Source organism: Dasypus novemcinctus, chromosome Y, assembly GCF_030445035.2.
Source record: "Dasypus novemcinctus isolate mDasNov1 chromosome Y, mDasNov1.1.hap2, whole genome shotgun sequence".
NCBI lineage: Eukaryota > Metazoa > Chordata > Mammalia > Cingulata > Dasypodidae > Dasypus > Dasypus novemcinctus.
The window spans coordinates 30840611-30857283 of NC_092216.1; the positions used below are offsets into that span (position 1 = coordinate 30840611).

At 34.6% G+C, this 16673-nt stretch overlaps 1 long non-coding RNA gene across 2 annotated transcripts in view; it reads left to right on the forward strand.

The window, feature by feature from the left end:
* Positions 1-13904, forward strand: part of LOC131277873 (uncharacterized) — a 60530-nt gene extending 46626 nt beyond the window's left edge. For both annotated transcript variants that reach the window (XR_011648070.1, XR_011648069.1), the window contains exon 3: positions 13793-13904. This is a non-coding gene — a long non-coding RNA (uncharacterized lncRNA). The remainder of the gene's footprint in view (positions 1-13792) is intronic.
* The last annotated feature ends 2769 nt before the right edge of the window (positions 13905-16673 follow it).

A 16673-nucleotide genomic window follows, 5' to 3' on the forward strand; every position in this document is an offset into this window, starting at 1 on the left:
AGAACAGGGCGTGGCTTTGACCAATCAGCCTTCCCCAGCCCCTATAAAACTGTTGCCTCTCCCTCAATAAAGTGGACTTGCGTGTTTACCTTGTCTCCACCGTAGTTCTTCTGCCGTGTGCCCTCCAGTCCTGAGAGCCCCCGACAAGGGCCTGGCCTCCCTTGACCCCAGTTCATTGCCTGCTTCTCCGGGTGACCCCTTCATTCCCGGCTTCACCGGGTGACCCCGTCAACCGAACCGCGCAACCCCTGTGAGACCGACCCCTCGTCTGCTGCCGGACCGACCCCTCGTCCCAAGTGGGACTGACCCCTCGTCCCAAGCAGGACCGACCCCTCGTCCGCAGCCAGACCCCACCTCTACCGACCAAGCAAGCCATCACAATCAGGGATCAATCTTTCCAAGTTCATTGCCATTGTTCTTCTGCTGGAACTCCCATAATGCATATACTGGCATGCTTGATATTAACCCTCAGGATAGTAACCTTCAGATCTCATAGGGTCTGTTCACATTTTCCATTATTTTTTTTCTTTCTGCTCCTCAAACTGAATCATTTCACTTGTCTTCTATTTGACTTTATTCATCTTTCTTCTGCCAGCTAAAAACTCCTGTTGAAACACTAGCAGTTTTTAAAATATATTGTTGGTTTTCAACACCAGTATTTCTGTTTTCTTCCCTTGTAAAATATCTCTTTATTGAAATCCTCATGTTGTTCATTCATTTTTCCCCTGATATTCTTTTTTTAAAAATTTTTTTACAAATCACTTTTATTGGTACATATTAATAAACCATAAATCCATCCAAAGTGTACAATCAAAAGTATTTGTATAATCATATATTTGTGCATTCATCACTTCAATCATTTTTTAGAGCATTTTCATTACTCCAGTAATAAAAATAATACTGAGAAACAAAATCAAACCAACCAACCTAGTCACATCTCAATCTCTCTATGCTTCCCCTGCTGCCCATAGCTGCTCTTCTGTTCCTTCTTTCTAGTTTATTTGTATTTGTTTTGTAAGAATATATGCAATATCACCCATATTCATATGTTATGCTATATAGTTCTATGTTACACTTTTTAGCTTTACTTCTAGTAATATACAAATCTGTACTTTCCCTTTCAACCACTGCCATACCCATATAACTCTGCTAGTCATAAACACCATGATGTGCTCTCACCATTTCCATTTATTTCCAAATGTTTATAACATTTTTACTAATTCTGCACAGATTAATCATCAGCTCTCCATTCTCTACTCTCATTCTATTTCCTGGTGACCTACATTCTAATTATTAATTTCATGAGTTTACATAATATATTTAGTTCAAAATAATGTAGTCGTATTTTATCTGTCCTTTTTTTTCAAATTCTGCTCAATTTATTCATTTTTTAAAAAATATTACATTAAAAAAATATGAGGTCCCCATTCACCCCCACCACCCCCACCCTACCACTCCCCCCACAGTAACACTCTCCCCCATCACCATGACACATCCATTGCATCTGGTGAGTACATCTCTGGGCATTGCTGCACCCCATGGCCTGTGGTCCACACCATAGCCCACACTCTCCCATGTTCCATCCAGTGGGCCATGGGAGGACATACAATGTCTGGCAATTGTCCCTGCAGTACCACCCCAGACAACTCCAAGTCCTGAAAATACCTCGACATCTCATTTCTTCCTCCCATTCCCCACACCCAGCAGCCACCATGGCCACTTTTTCCACACCAATGCCACATTTTCTCGATTATTAACCACAATAGTTCATGAATAGGATATCATTTAGTTCTTACTCCATTATTTCTTTTTATCCTTGAGCATGAGCATCACATGTTTAAAGTCTTTGCTTGGTATATACAAAGTCTATTCTTCCTCTTTGATGTTTCTGTTATTTTATCTTGTTCATTTCAACCAGTCATCATTTTCTGTTTCTTTGTCCTATAGTCCTCTGCTGCATAATTTACATTTAATATTTGACAGTGTACTCTCTGGAATATAGCCCATGATCTATCTCTTTCTTACATTTGTTTCCAGGTAGTAATATGACAGAGATTTCCTAGGGAGTTAGGACCTAAGTAAAATAAACAAAGCACTGTAAGTAACACCTTTCACAGTCTTAGTAGAGTAGCACTGCTCTGGCTGGTGCCCTTCTTCAGAGTTTAGCCCTTTTGTCAAAGTCAGCAGAGGAGTATGTAAAGTGTAGTTTCCACTTGTCTTCTCTGAACCGGTGTCTTGCCATGGGCTTGTGATTTTATTTGGGCATAGGAATTCCCTCAGTTACAGGAATTTTAATGTGCCCACTAATTCCTATGAAATATACTTTCTCCCAATCCTGGATGCCCTATTGTATGACATAAAGTAGATAATCTTTTGCCTCAGCCTGTTTTGACTTGATTGCTTTCCATAGTTTTTGCTCCAGCAGAGTTTTCATTTAAAGGTATATAAATATCAACCACTAGATGAAAATGAAGCAAGGTGGAGACTTGGAAGTCATTTTTAAAAAAACAAATTTTATTCATGGTTACTATAATTTACATTTAAGTATAGTTACTGGTTCACAAATAACTTCTGTGATGCTGTTTAAAAATTATTTGATGGATATATCATTAATCTTAAGCAATAACTGGGAAAAACACTAGTTTTACTGTATATGTATTGGTTCTAGATTAACTTGATTGCTATTACAAAGTTATGTAGTATTCTTGCATTTCGTTTTACTTGCTAGTCATGAAAAAAAATTCATTAGAATCACAAAAGAATAGTTTTCCTTAACTAAGGTACAAAGGCTTCAATTTTATGGTAAATGAAATGAGCCCCAAATATTTAAAAATTTGGGGTTGAGTTACAATTTCATTCAGGTCTCTGATTTCACACACAAGGCTGTCTCCCTACAGACCATTGCTTCAGGATGTTTAGTTGTCCTTTTTTTCAGACTATTAGAAGCTTGGGAAATGTAGCTCTGATAATGCTCATTTCTCATAATGAAATGGAACACCTTTGAATTATATTGCCTGAGAACCTCTGGGATATTGTAGTTAGCCTGCCTCAATAAATTCAGCAGTTTTGCCTTTCACCATCCAATAAAAGTTTTTGGGTCTTTTTTATTTCTAAATACAGGAGAAACCTAAAATTCTACCTTATTATTATAAGGCAATGCCATATTAGTCATATATTCTCCTGGAACCTTAATTGTAATTTAAACTAACATCAATATGATTCATCTTTTGAAGGAAAAGTAGCCAAAAATAAGCTGCAATATATCTGGTATAGCCCATTTGTGAAATCAGTTATGACTTTTTAAGAGATAATCTTCTTTCGCCTTTTTGGTTAATGAAGAAAATTTGAATTTTAATATTATGCACTGAAATTGCATTAATAAGCATTAGAAAACAAAAGCAAGACTACTGAATTGAATTGACTAGAAGAAATTGATGAGTAGTAACAAAGAAATGAGGGTATTGTGTATTTCTTACTAAGGAATTAAGGTAAGAAGTGGGATGCCCCATATTGTCCTAAGGTCTTAGAGCCCTCACCAGCACAGTCAGCTTAGTACAGTTTATATATTATTTTCCCAGTATAGCTATTAGCAGTGCATTTTTTCATTTTCCAAAGTGTTTCAGCTCAGAAAAAGACTGTGTTCACCTTAACTGGAAGCCTGTTTCTTGATATGATTTCAGGAGGCCACCTAATCATGATGGGTTCATGTCTCTCTTCTAGGTGCAGATATTTTATCCACAAAAGGTCAGTTCACCCAAGCCAGATCTATAAATCCCTCCCCTGTACTTCTCCAAAGTATAATGGAGAATCAGAGTCAGTTTCCTTTCTTTGGCATCAGTTGTAAGGGACTAATGCCACATCCGTCACTGGAGGTATTCTTCCCTATGGATGGAAAACATTTCACCCCAGAGAGAAAGAAGCCAAGAAGCAGAGATGCAGGGAAGAGCAATTTGATTTAAGTGCTGGTCAACACAGAGGCCTGTGTTTTGCTTACTGAATTCCTTGTAGGAGTCTCTGAGCCATCAAAATACTTTCTTTCCCCTGACTGATTTAGAATTGAGTTTTGTCACTTGCAGCAGCCCTCCAATACAGATTTTGGTTACTAAAATCAATGTGCTGCAAGTGATATGCCCAAAATTATGGATCAAGCAATATTTTTATGCTACAAGATTGTGAGGATTTTCAGACTGGGTAGCTGGCCACTTTTAATATGGAGATGTAGAGAAATTCATTAAATTATCTTCTTTATTTTTCAGTGAATTCTGAGCTTTTGGGAAATTCACTAGGAAAGTTTTAGTACATCACAGTGCTTTGAATAAATCTTGTGCCCTTCAATGGGGAGGGAATCAGGTTGGGAAAGTAATTATTCAAACAAGCAAACCTGAAAAAAAGGGAACAGAAGGAAGACAGCATCATTATGGAAAGCCATTTATTCTCATATATAATTAGCTTATCATTCATGGTGGGCAGCTTCATATACCTGTGGAACTGTACAGTTAATCTACAACTATGAAATCCTAGAAGCTATAGTAAAGTGAGGGAAAATCCAGTAATTGTTCCACCCAACTTCTGACTATGTATCCCCCAAATGACAAAGTCAAGATGGCTCCATTTAAAAGCATACACCAACTCTGGTACAAACCTGTGAACAATATACCATGAAAATATATTTGTATCTGCCCTGCCTCACTAGGCGAAACAATTATTACCACATATCTCACTATGCCAACCAATTTTTTTAACAACACTTAGAGGCCAGACAGAGGCTGAGATTCATTTATAGAACCTGAGATTAAGGGATTATGTATAACCCTGGGTGTGGTGACATGAACTCAAAGTACAGTGATGAAGTACAATGGAAAATATAAACAACTTCTCTGAAGTTTGTATTTAGCAAACTAATCCCCCTTCCAACCAAATCCTCAACAAGAAAATGAACTATATCCAAGTAATGTTAGAATGAACTGTTTGATCAGGAAACATGAAGCCAGTTGTGCCAGCATGTTGGCTGCAGCTGAAAATGGAAAAGGAAGCATACTTTGCAGGGTTGAATTCCTTTGCTAAAGTTTTCTTGCAAAATACTTTTTCTGAAATGTACTGGAGGAAGGATTATGGGAATATGGAAATAGGCTAACAGGCAGAACTGAATGCTCTCATAAAAACCATGGTGAAAGAGCCAGAATCTGTCCAAGCAACCTGCTTTGGGGGTCAGCAGACCAGGAGAGTACTACACAACTCCCAGGAGGGTGAGGGACATATAGATAAAAGAACTGAAGTGACAAATATGAGTTACCAAGTCCCCATGGAGGCCAGGAAGGTCTCCCCTCCCCTACCCCAAGAACAACTGGTTCATCACAGCTCAGAGGGAAGCAGACATGTTCCTCCCTGTCAGCTGTTTTAAGGGAAAAGGGATGGGAGATTGGGGGTGTTTTCTTCAGTAAATTCAGCTATCAGAGCCCTCTTTGAATCCCTATCTGGAGATTCAACACATGGAAATAGGAAAGCTGAGACTGAAACACCTTCATGAAAAGGTGTGCTGACTAGTGCCACCTCCTGGTAAGTCTGGAAATTGCATAGACAAAAGCTGTTTGACCTTTCCATAGCCAACCCTTGGGAGAAAATCAATGACCCACTGGTGAGTACCTGGTCTGGTTTAAGAAAACTTAAGCTGGGCAATTTAAAAACTGAGAATAAGTTGAACCAAATATTAAGGAAGAGCTTTGAAAAAAACAACAGGCAAGAGAGAGAAATTAACCATCAGAGAAACTTCGCCAATATATTTGGATGCCTGCAAATCAACAAGAAATTACAAGCCATACTAGGAAATAGACACAGCCTGGGCACAAGAACAAACCAAATATCCTGATGAGATACAGTGCTTAGTACAATAAAGCAATAATAATTATACAACTCTTCTAAATCACTTCAAATAATTTAAAGAAAATATGATTAAAGAAATAAAAGATATTCAGAAGACACTGGGAGAGCATGAAGAACAATTTGAAAGTCTGCAAGGAAAATTAACAGACCTTATGGGAATGAAAGATATGGTGGGTGAGATTTAAAATTCATTAAAGGCACATAAGAGATTTGAATTGCTTGAAGACAGAATTCATGATTTTGAAGACAATGTCTGAACTGGAAAAGAAAGAACAGAAAAAGAAGAGAATGGAAAAAAATGGAAGAGTCTCAGGAAATTGAATTACAAAATAACACACAAATATTTGCATTATTAGTGTCCCAGAAGGAGAAGAGAATGGAAAGGGGACAGAAGGAATATCTGAGGAAATAATGACCAAAAACTTTCCAAACCTTATGAAGGACCTAGATATGACTATCCAAGAAGGAAAATGCACCCCAAACAGAATAAACCTGAGTAGACTTACCCTGAGACACCTAGTATTCAGAATAACAAATATCGTAGATATAGAGAGGATTCTGAAAGCAGCAAGAGGAAAGCAAAGCATCACATACAAAGGAAACACGATAAGATTAAGTGCCAACCTCTCATCAGAAACCATGGAGGAGAGAAGAAAGTGTTATGCTGTATTTAAGGTACTGAAAGAGAAAAACTGCAAGCCTAGAGTTCTGTATCTAGCAAAGCAGTCCTTCAAAAATGAGACAGTGGCCACTGGAGGTGCTGAAGGCAGGAAGAAGGAAAATAAGGTGTAATGTAGGGGGCAGTTTGGAGGCTTGGAATTGTCCAGAATGACATTGCAATGACAGATACAGGCCATTATATATCCTGCCATAACTTAAAGAATGTAAGTTGAAGTGGAAGAGAGTGAAAACTACAATGTAAACTATAATCCATGCTTAGTGGCCATGCTTCAACATGTGCTCATCAATTGTAATGAATGTACCACACTAATGAAAGAAGTTGTTAATGTGGGGAAAAGTGGGAGGTGTGGGGAGTGGGACATACAGGAATTCATTATATTTTTATGTAACATTTTAAGTAATCTAAGTATCTTTTTAAAAAATAAAAAATATTAAAACTAATAAAAATAAAATAAAATACATGTTTTAAAAAATGGTGAGTTCAAAATCTTCACAGACAAAAACTGATAGAATATTCTACTAAAGACCAGATTCGCAAGAGATTTGCAGCTTCATAGGAAAAAACAAAGGCAAGAGATTTGGAGATAGTTTAAAAATGAAGATTATTAGGAAGGGTAAAGCATAAGACAGATATTAGAATGATATGACAGTACAGAACAGAAGGACAAAATGGATGAAGTAGCGCCTTTACAGTAGTAACGCTGAATGTTAATGGATTGAACTCCCCAATCAAAAAACATAGACTGATAGAATGGATAAAAAAATATGAGCTGGTTATATGTTGTCTACAATAAACCCACCTCAGATGTAAGGTTAAGAGTGAAAGGCTAGAAAAAGGTATTTCAAGCAAATACTAACCAAAAAATAGCTGAGGAAGACAGATAAATGTAAAATAACAACATTATCATATATGAACAATAATTACCCAGTGCAGCTGGCAAATTGTTCCCATTCTCTGAATTCTGCAATTATTTTTCATATAGAATGAACCCTTTTAGTAGAGGAGGGCTAGAGAAGAGTTAAATTCTTGGGTACATCATTTTTTTTAACCTTTTTAAAAATGCTTTTAATTAAAATAGTCTATCTGGGTCAATAATTATTTTGCATGACTACTATTGAAAAAGATTTTTAGTTTTTCTGCCTTATAAAATTATGAATTGGCAAATTATTTGTGTAATTCATTCCAACAAGATGTGAAGAATTCCCAAATAGGAATTTGGTTATCTAGAAAAAATTTTGTCCTAAATGGAAATTAAATAACTAAACCAATAATTTATTTCATTCTTAAAGATTATGTCCAATTGTTTAAGCTGTAATATAAAAATTAGAATTATGTTATAATTAATTTCTGTTTTATTTGAATTACTATTTGCATTTATAAATGTTTGTTGCTATGCTACTGCTATTCATATTTATAATTGATTATATAAAATCTATCCTGGCTTTGCACTCTCATTCAAAATTTGTAATTTCCTTTAATCCTTTTTTCTATTTATTTTACAATTTTATAATAAAGGATTTTTTAACTGTTAAAATTAGCCATTTGATTTTACACTTTGGATAGATCATATAATATGTGAATGTATCTCAATAAACCTGCTTAATAAGCAAATAAATGATTGTGCAAAAGTAGCCAGAAATAGCAGCTATGTGTATAGTATGGGAAACAGAGAAATGGAGAGGTGAGCGATGTTCTTATTTGTTTGTTTGTTATTTTTATTATTGAAATAGTGAAAATGTTTTAATAATGATTGAAGTGATGAACACACAACTATGTGATTGATTGTACACTTGGGATAAATCATGTGCTTTATTAATATGTATCAGTAAAATTGACTTGTTTAAAAATTTTATGTGGAGGACATGGGAGAAGAATACTTAGAAAAGGCTAAATCGGGGACATCCAGGTTAACTGACTGAGAAAACACTTTTTCTGAAGGCCAATGGTCAATAAATTTATATGACAATTTCTCTTACTGGCCTTATTTTTCCTATATTGAAGTAGTATATGAATATAATGTGGAACACTATATTGCTTCCATTTTTTCCCTCAACTAAATAGGAACAAATTATTCTTCCTATATCACACAATGTGTATTTCAAAAATTTACATTATTTGATTCAAAGATGGTAGAACTCAAGGTATATATCTGGGCATCTCCAATAAGAAAGACTATCATCTAGTATGCCTTGTTTGGAACAGGAAGTCATGTGGAATGCTTTTCTATTCTCTCACTGGCAGGTTGACCAGAAGATAAGATATGCCACTGGAAAGTATTTCTTTGCAACTGTCTTTTCATAACCCCATTTTATTCTCAAAAGGAGCCCAAATTTGTCAATATTGCATGCTTTCCTTATCTACTGTGAAAAGCATAGATGAAATATATCGCAGTATAAGTGATATTATGATTATATAATTCAGTGGTGGATTTATTGTATGGAGGTAAGGACAGAGAAGACAATTGAGGTTTCCTTTAGCACACATCTGTTTTATGTATGACAAGGAAATTTCTTCTCCTAGAAATCAGTTCCTCTCAAAACTGTACAAAAACTTGATTGGTCCTGGTATGATCATGTAGCTAATGTCAGATAAGGAAATTTTCTGGGTCATTGCAAATTTGAATTAAATCAACCTCAATTCATTGATAATATCATTATAAAACTCAGGATTTCCCTTCGTTGTGTTACTACATGTGAGGAAAATCAGTTTACCATGTATCTGAAGAAGATATCAATGCATGGAGAAAGTTTAAACAGAAGATGGCAAAACATTCAAGTCACCAGTTATGTATTTTTGGATTTTTATCTAGTAATGGGTTTGAAATTCTTATGAGGTTAATGTTTTCCTAGATATGAAAATTATAATTTATTGGGAAAGATAAAAACTACATAAATGTTAAGGTAAAACAGAAATTTAAAAGGACAATGATATAAGGTTTGATATTGTTTATTTGACTTAAATCTATTTCTAAAGTGATGAAATTAATAGTAAGATATGTATCAAGTTCATTGGAGAAGCAGTCTTTCTTTCTAGCTGGATGAGAATAAGTACTTCATGTAGTAGTAGATGCTTGAATTGACATAAAAGGGAAATGCAAATGTTAAAGAGTAAAATGTATGGAAAAGCATCATTCATAAATATATCTAAATTTAATAAGAAAAACAATGATTTTAATAATAATTGCCACTAAGAGCTAATTTTAAAAAGAACTCAACTTATTCATTGATTACATTTCATTGTGTGTGAGTGTGTAAGAGAGTTTGTGTTTATGTGCATATGTGTGCACTTCTTTACAAATCTGATACATATCAACTCAACCAACAATGTACAAAAATATGGGACTTCATTACTACTCTACTATTGTTTTGTCTTCACTTAACCAACAGCACAATCACCATATCAATTAAGTGTCACTATCAAAACCAAGAGTAATTTATTTAATATTTATTTGTGAATTTTAAGAATAAGAAGCATGTGAACCCAGTTTCACTACATTCTTATGACAGGACATAATATGATAACTTAGCATAGATATACTGCCATTTATTGTATCAATTGCTGAATTCATTCTCGAAAAGACCAAGAATTCTCAGGTCTGGAATGATTCCCAATGATTCCCTCACAAGGATTTCATCCACTTGATGAAACCCTGACTCTTAGTTAAGGTGTCCTTCAGTGCATTTTTCATGGTTTCATTCCGTAGACTGAAGATGAAGGGATTCGGGAGATGTGTGATCACACTGGAGAAGATAAAGAGTATCTTGTTGAGGTGGAGGCTGCTCTTTTGTGATGGGTGAACATACACAAAGATAGAGACCCCATAGCCCATGGAGACTATGGTGAAGTGAGAGGCACAGGTGGCAAAGGCTTTGCATTGCCCTTGTCCTGAAGGTATCTTCAGAATGGTGGAGATGATGTAAGCATAGGAGACTACTGTGAGTGACAGGGAGCTGATGAGCAGGACAAGGGAACTGAGGAAATCCAATAGTTCAATGGCATGTATGTCAGCACAGGCCAAGTGGAGGAGGGGAGCACGGTCACAGAAAAAGTGATCAATCTTATTGGGGCCACAGTATGGCAGCCTTGCCCTATAGATGGTGGTTGGGAGAATAAGGAGAAAGCTGCTTACCCAGGAGAGTATTACAAGACGGACACAGAATGAACTGGTCATAATCATAGAGTACTGAAGGGGGTTGCAAATGGCCACATAAAGGTCATAGGACATGATGGCAAAAAGGATGAACTCAGTGCATCCAGAGAGGAAGAAGAAATAGAACTGGGCAAGACATCCATTAAGTGAGATGCTCTTTTTCTCCAACAGAAAGCCTGCCAGCATCTTGGGAACAACACATGTGGTGGTTAATATTTCACTGAAAGAGAGATTGCTAAGAAAGAAATACATAGGGGATTGGAGCCTATAATCCAGAAGACTCAGGGTAATTATGAGGGTGTTTCCAAGGACAGTCACCAAGTAAGCCAATAAAAAAATGAAGAACAGGATACCCCCAATGACCCTGGTGGTATGTATTCCAATAAAATTAATCTCTGTCACCATCGTCCAATTGCCTCTCTCCATGCCGTATGGGAATCTCCTCTCACAAGAGAACCAAGGAAGGAAAGAGCAAAATGCAGGACTCATTAAAGCAGAATCATCTAAGATAAAAGAAGTTAGGTAATTTTATTTATTTGAGAAATTAGCTACATGAATGAAAAATACAGCTATTATAACGTTTTTCTAAATTCTAGAAAAAATATGAAAATCAATGTTCCTAATAATTAAGACATATAAGAATTGAATTCCATAAGTTTTTTTCTAGCTCTTACATCTCTATTTCATAACCCAAATGATAAGGCAATAATTACCATATACCCATATCTTGTCAATAAATATTTATCATTAAGATTATTTGAAGAAAATTGCTTTAAACCAATATAAGCAACAAATAGATTCATTTCAATAGTTAAGAATAATGTAATTTTTAACTGATTTTACTTCAGGCATCTGGTTTACACAAAATATTGAATATATTACCAGGTAATGCAAGTCTTAATTTTGTAGGGCAAAGACAAACTGAATACTACCTCTATGTCTTCATGTTTAACTACTGTGAGTAAATAGTATAGCTCAACCAATATTGGCCACTAGAAATGAATTTGCTAATCACCTTTTAGATATTTAATGTGGTTGTCACCAGAGAATCTCAAATTTTACTAATATGTTCTTTAAATTTTATGGTAATCCATGGAATTTTATCTATTAGTGGAGATCTTTTAAATAGTAAATGAATGAAAAGTTAAAGGAAATATATTTCTATAGTATAAATTTTAAAAAAATTTTTGAGATTTTCTTGGAACAAATTTTTAGAATAAATGATTTTAGACTGCCCCAATAAATGTGTAATTGCATTAGCCAGAAATGTTTGAGAAAATACTTCCCTTCATAGAGTGATAGCTCTTATGTTATATAATTAAATTGATAGTGTCAGTGCACAGAGAAAATTCCAAATTTGAAGATGTCATAATAAAGACTGTTATCATAAATGAAAGCAAGCACTTACCAGTAATATGCCATTTTGGTAGGAAAAAAATATCTAAAGAGATCATCTCGCCAAAACTTGGGAAGAGCAGTAATCAGTTATATCAAGACAAACACATAAATGGATTAAGTTCAACTAGTTTAAGTATGAGACAAAAAAACAAAAAGAAAACAGAAGTTAACTTTATTCATTTTGTAAGATATGAACATAATTAAAATGGATAAAAATGTTATTCCTTTTAAACTAGAATGAATTTGGGAATTTAAAAAATTAGTAAGAATAAAAGCAAGTATCACAATAAAATTTCAAACAAATTTCAATTCAGACAATAAAGAAACCCAATAACAAAAGAAGTGTAAGTTGATGTTGTGGAATAATAAATATCCAATACAGATGCAAAAATCTATGAATATATGAGACAATTAAGATTACATAATTATTTCCAAAGTATGTGTAAGCAATACATAGATTAATAGAGAATATTGGCATAAAAATATTTTGAGCCTCTCTATGTTTTCTGATCACTAAAAGAAAAAATGAGCTATGGTATGGATGATGTTAATATTGTTGATGAAGTCAATTATTTATAATTAAATTATGAAAATACATTCAATATTTTATGTGAGTGTCCAAAAAATGAATCAGTAGAGATAAAGATTGTAACATATTAAAATAAATTTTCCAAAATATGTGAATATATATTATAATTACAATTAAATACTAGAAATGATTTTTATTTTGAAATTAATCAAAATAAATCAAGTGCAATCTAGTAGAATAACTAATACAATTTTCATATCAACTATATATGTTTACATGCAATCAAACCACAGCAATTTAGGGAAAATATCCCAAACTCCATAAAGACATTATTAATATTATTTCATTTTATTTGTTTAGAAGTGGAAAGCAGAAAAAAATTCAGCTCACATAAATGTGATTCCAGTGTAGCATATCCTGTCTTTCAACAGCTCCCTTAAGAATCTGGGTTTAGATTGTGACCATGGGGTTAGTGCAAGGAATTGTCAAATGGAATACCAGATGGTCAAATATCATTATATTATTGCATAAAAATGAATGAGTCAAAGACCTTCTTAATGTTACTCAGTGGGTGGTGGTGAGTGGAGAACTGGGGAGAGAGCAAGAGAAAGAGATAAAGAAAGAGAAGTAAAGAGTGGGAGACAGAACAGGGAGAGGCTGATTGACTAAGGGAAGTTAAAAGGAATAAAATCTTTAGACAAAAGGCCTTTGAGTAGATCTTAAGGAAATTGATGAGGAAGAGTGACTTCCAGAGACACCAAGCAATGGAATAATATCAGAAAGCTAAAAAATGGTGAGACTCTATCTGTTATTAAATCACTAAATTAATTTATTTATGATTATTTAAAATAAATATTCAAAAAATTATTCAGACATTTCAATACTATACAACTTTCCCTAACATTGAACCCTCAAAGAATTCTCCAACATCTACCATGAGTTGAGGCCATCTTCTTTGCAGGTAAGATTTTTGTATAACAGGAAATAGTCCCATTAAGTTTCTATGCTCCTTTTCTAAGACATCCAACTTTTCCCCTCAGCAATCTCTAACCTTGCTATAGGAAATATCTTCATGCACAGCAGAAATGTCTTAGTCCAGGAGTAGGAGATTGAACTTTGTTCCATTTTTCTTTCCTTTGAAATTGGTCTTCAGAGACAAGAGGAGGGTGTTTTCATAGGGACTGCTGATACCAGATCACTTCTGAGGTTGGGCCACTTCCAAATTACCCCAGGACAACTCTGCAGCACAAACCTGAAAGAAGCCTCCCTGAGGTTAACAAGGCTTTAAAGTCAACACAGGATCCCTCAGGTGAGCCTTTTTATTTAGAAAAAATAAAAACAGCCTAATTTTTTCTCTCTACAAATTTTGCATTGTAAACTCCACTATGAATCTATTCCACAGAGACTCAAGTAGATATAGAAAAGTTTATTTCCCAAGAGACTTTTTAAAAGCAAAGGAACAAGGAGTTTCAAATAATTTGTATAACAAGTTTCATGCACATAGGCATGCACATATGTATGTGTGCATGCATGTGTATATGAGTTTTGAATATAAACTATAATCATGCAGTACTTTAGAGCTGCAGTGAGCTATCTTTCAATATTGGAGAGAATGAAATTCAGTTACTGCTCATTTTTAGTGACTGTAATGAATGTGCAGGTTTATTTCACAAACAGAAATCCATGCATGTGAAGTGCTAAGATCTACTATTAGGGCTACCACTAGTCGTTGAACATGTGTGTCCTACACTAGAACTTTGGAGAGGAATTTGAGAGGAGCTAAAATCCATCCCCACCCACAAGGCCATGACCACCTCTGAACTAGGGCATTGGGGACCTTATGAAAGCAGTTTCTCTCTTGGATTTTTCTTCAAACTTTTCATACAGAGGGATCATTTTCTCTAATTTCCACTGACATTTCTTTTTTTTTTTCTTATTAACATTTATTTTTTTTCTTATTAACATTTATTTTTTTTATTGATTTTGTAAAAATATTACATTAAAAAAATATGAGGTCCCATTCGACCATTTCTTTTTTTATTTATTTTTTATTAAGTTGTCTTTTAAAAAAAGATACATAAATCATAAAATGTTACATTAAAAAATATGAGGTTCCCACATACCCCCACCTCCCCTTACCCCACTCCTCCCACATCAACAACCTCTTTCACCATTGTGGCACATTCATTGCATTTGGTGAATACATCTTGGAGCACTGCTGCACCACATGGATAATAGTTTACATTGTAGTTTACACTCACCCCCAGTATATTCAGTGGGTTATGGCAGGATATATAATGTCCAGCATCTGTCCCTGCAATATCATTTAGGACAACTCCAAGTCCCCAAAATGCCCCCACATCTCATCTCTACTTCCCTCTCCCTGCCCTCAGCAACTAACTACCTAGGCCACTTTCTCCAGATCAATGCTACAGTTTCTTCCATTATTAATCACATCTATAGTAGAATAGCAGTAAGTTCATGCTCATGCATATTTTATTCCTTCATTCTGTGGACCCTGGGATGATGATGTCCGCTCCACCTCTATATCAAGAGGGGGCTTAGAACCATGGTTGCTGGGTGCAATTTTCCTGCTTGGAGTTAGGTTCCCTGGTGTGGTGGTTGACCATCTTCACCTCCCTGTTAGCCAACCTCTGAAACTACTTATTCACTAGTTGTAGCTCTTTTGAACATGCATGTAAAGATTTTGTGACCTTAAAAACTTTATTTCTAATCATAGTCAATTATGCATTACATTATGGTCACATCAATACTTAGCTATGATGGACTATACAAAATGGTTCCTTGGTTTTGCTTATGCGTATTCTTCTTCCTATATTATTCAACAGTTCCTTCTTTCTACAGATAGAATGAAATTCTGTCTTCATTAACCTACAGTGATTTAAACCCTTTTTTATATTTCCTATGGTCACAAGTTGAATGATTAGTTAACTTACTTTAGGTACCTATACTATTTCATATGCAAATAAAAACATACACACATATTTTTAGCATTTTGCCCTTAGATGACATTCTATGTGGGTCATGCCTCTCCCTATTGCAATTATCAATGATGTTTAGTGTCAAGAAATTGTTTTACTCACTTTGGAACATAAGTATTTAGAAGAGTAGCACAGAGCACATGGTTAAAATATTTGATATATGAGTAAATGAATGAAAAAATGAAAAAAAGAAAAAAGAAAAGGAAATATTAGATCTGTTCTAATTCTGGCACTTTTATAGAAAAGCAAAATTTGATAAATGTAAAAATCTTTCTGGAAAAGAATTCCAAATGAATACTCTGCACTTAACATTAGAAAACTGAAATATAATATTGTTTTAACATATATTCATGAAGAATCTGGACTTGAAGAGATATAGATATTCCATAGGTTTTAATTTGATAGATTCAGAAATAACATCCAAAATGAATAACTGGGTCCTGTTGGCAAGATTTGAACAGGAGAATTGCATATGATACAAACCATGAAGGGATTTTTATATTCATACTTTCTATTGAGTTAGAGTTGAAGAGAAGTGGTTTCAGCTCAATTCCTTCCTTCCTCATTTCAACCACAGACATTGATCATTTCAAAAATCATATACAGAAAATATGGATTATGAAAAATTATCCACATTAGGTTTGATTTACATATAGAACACAGTTTACCCACTTGTGGTTTTCCAAGAATTTCATTTTCTTCCAGATATGACTTAATACAGTGCTAATCAATGTGCATTTCTATAACACCTCCAATCCACACTCAGTCATTCCATATCTGACTTTATATTGTTTCAAATTGCAGAATCACTCAATTGTCTGGTAATTTCATGTTTTATTTTTAACTCTGCAAATGAATTTTATATCATTTATAATCATTAATCTGACTTCATATGTTCTCCCTACTACACAAAATGTCAAGGAAAGAGTAAAAATAAAATATAGGGTCAGTTCCGTATTGTTGGACAGATTCAGTTTGGAAGACATTGAGTTATTCCCATATGTGTTTAAATAAGGGAAGCTCTACAAATAG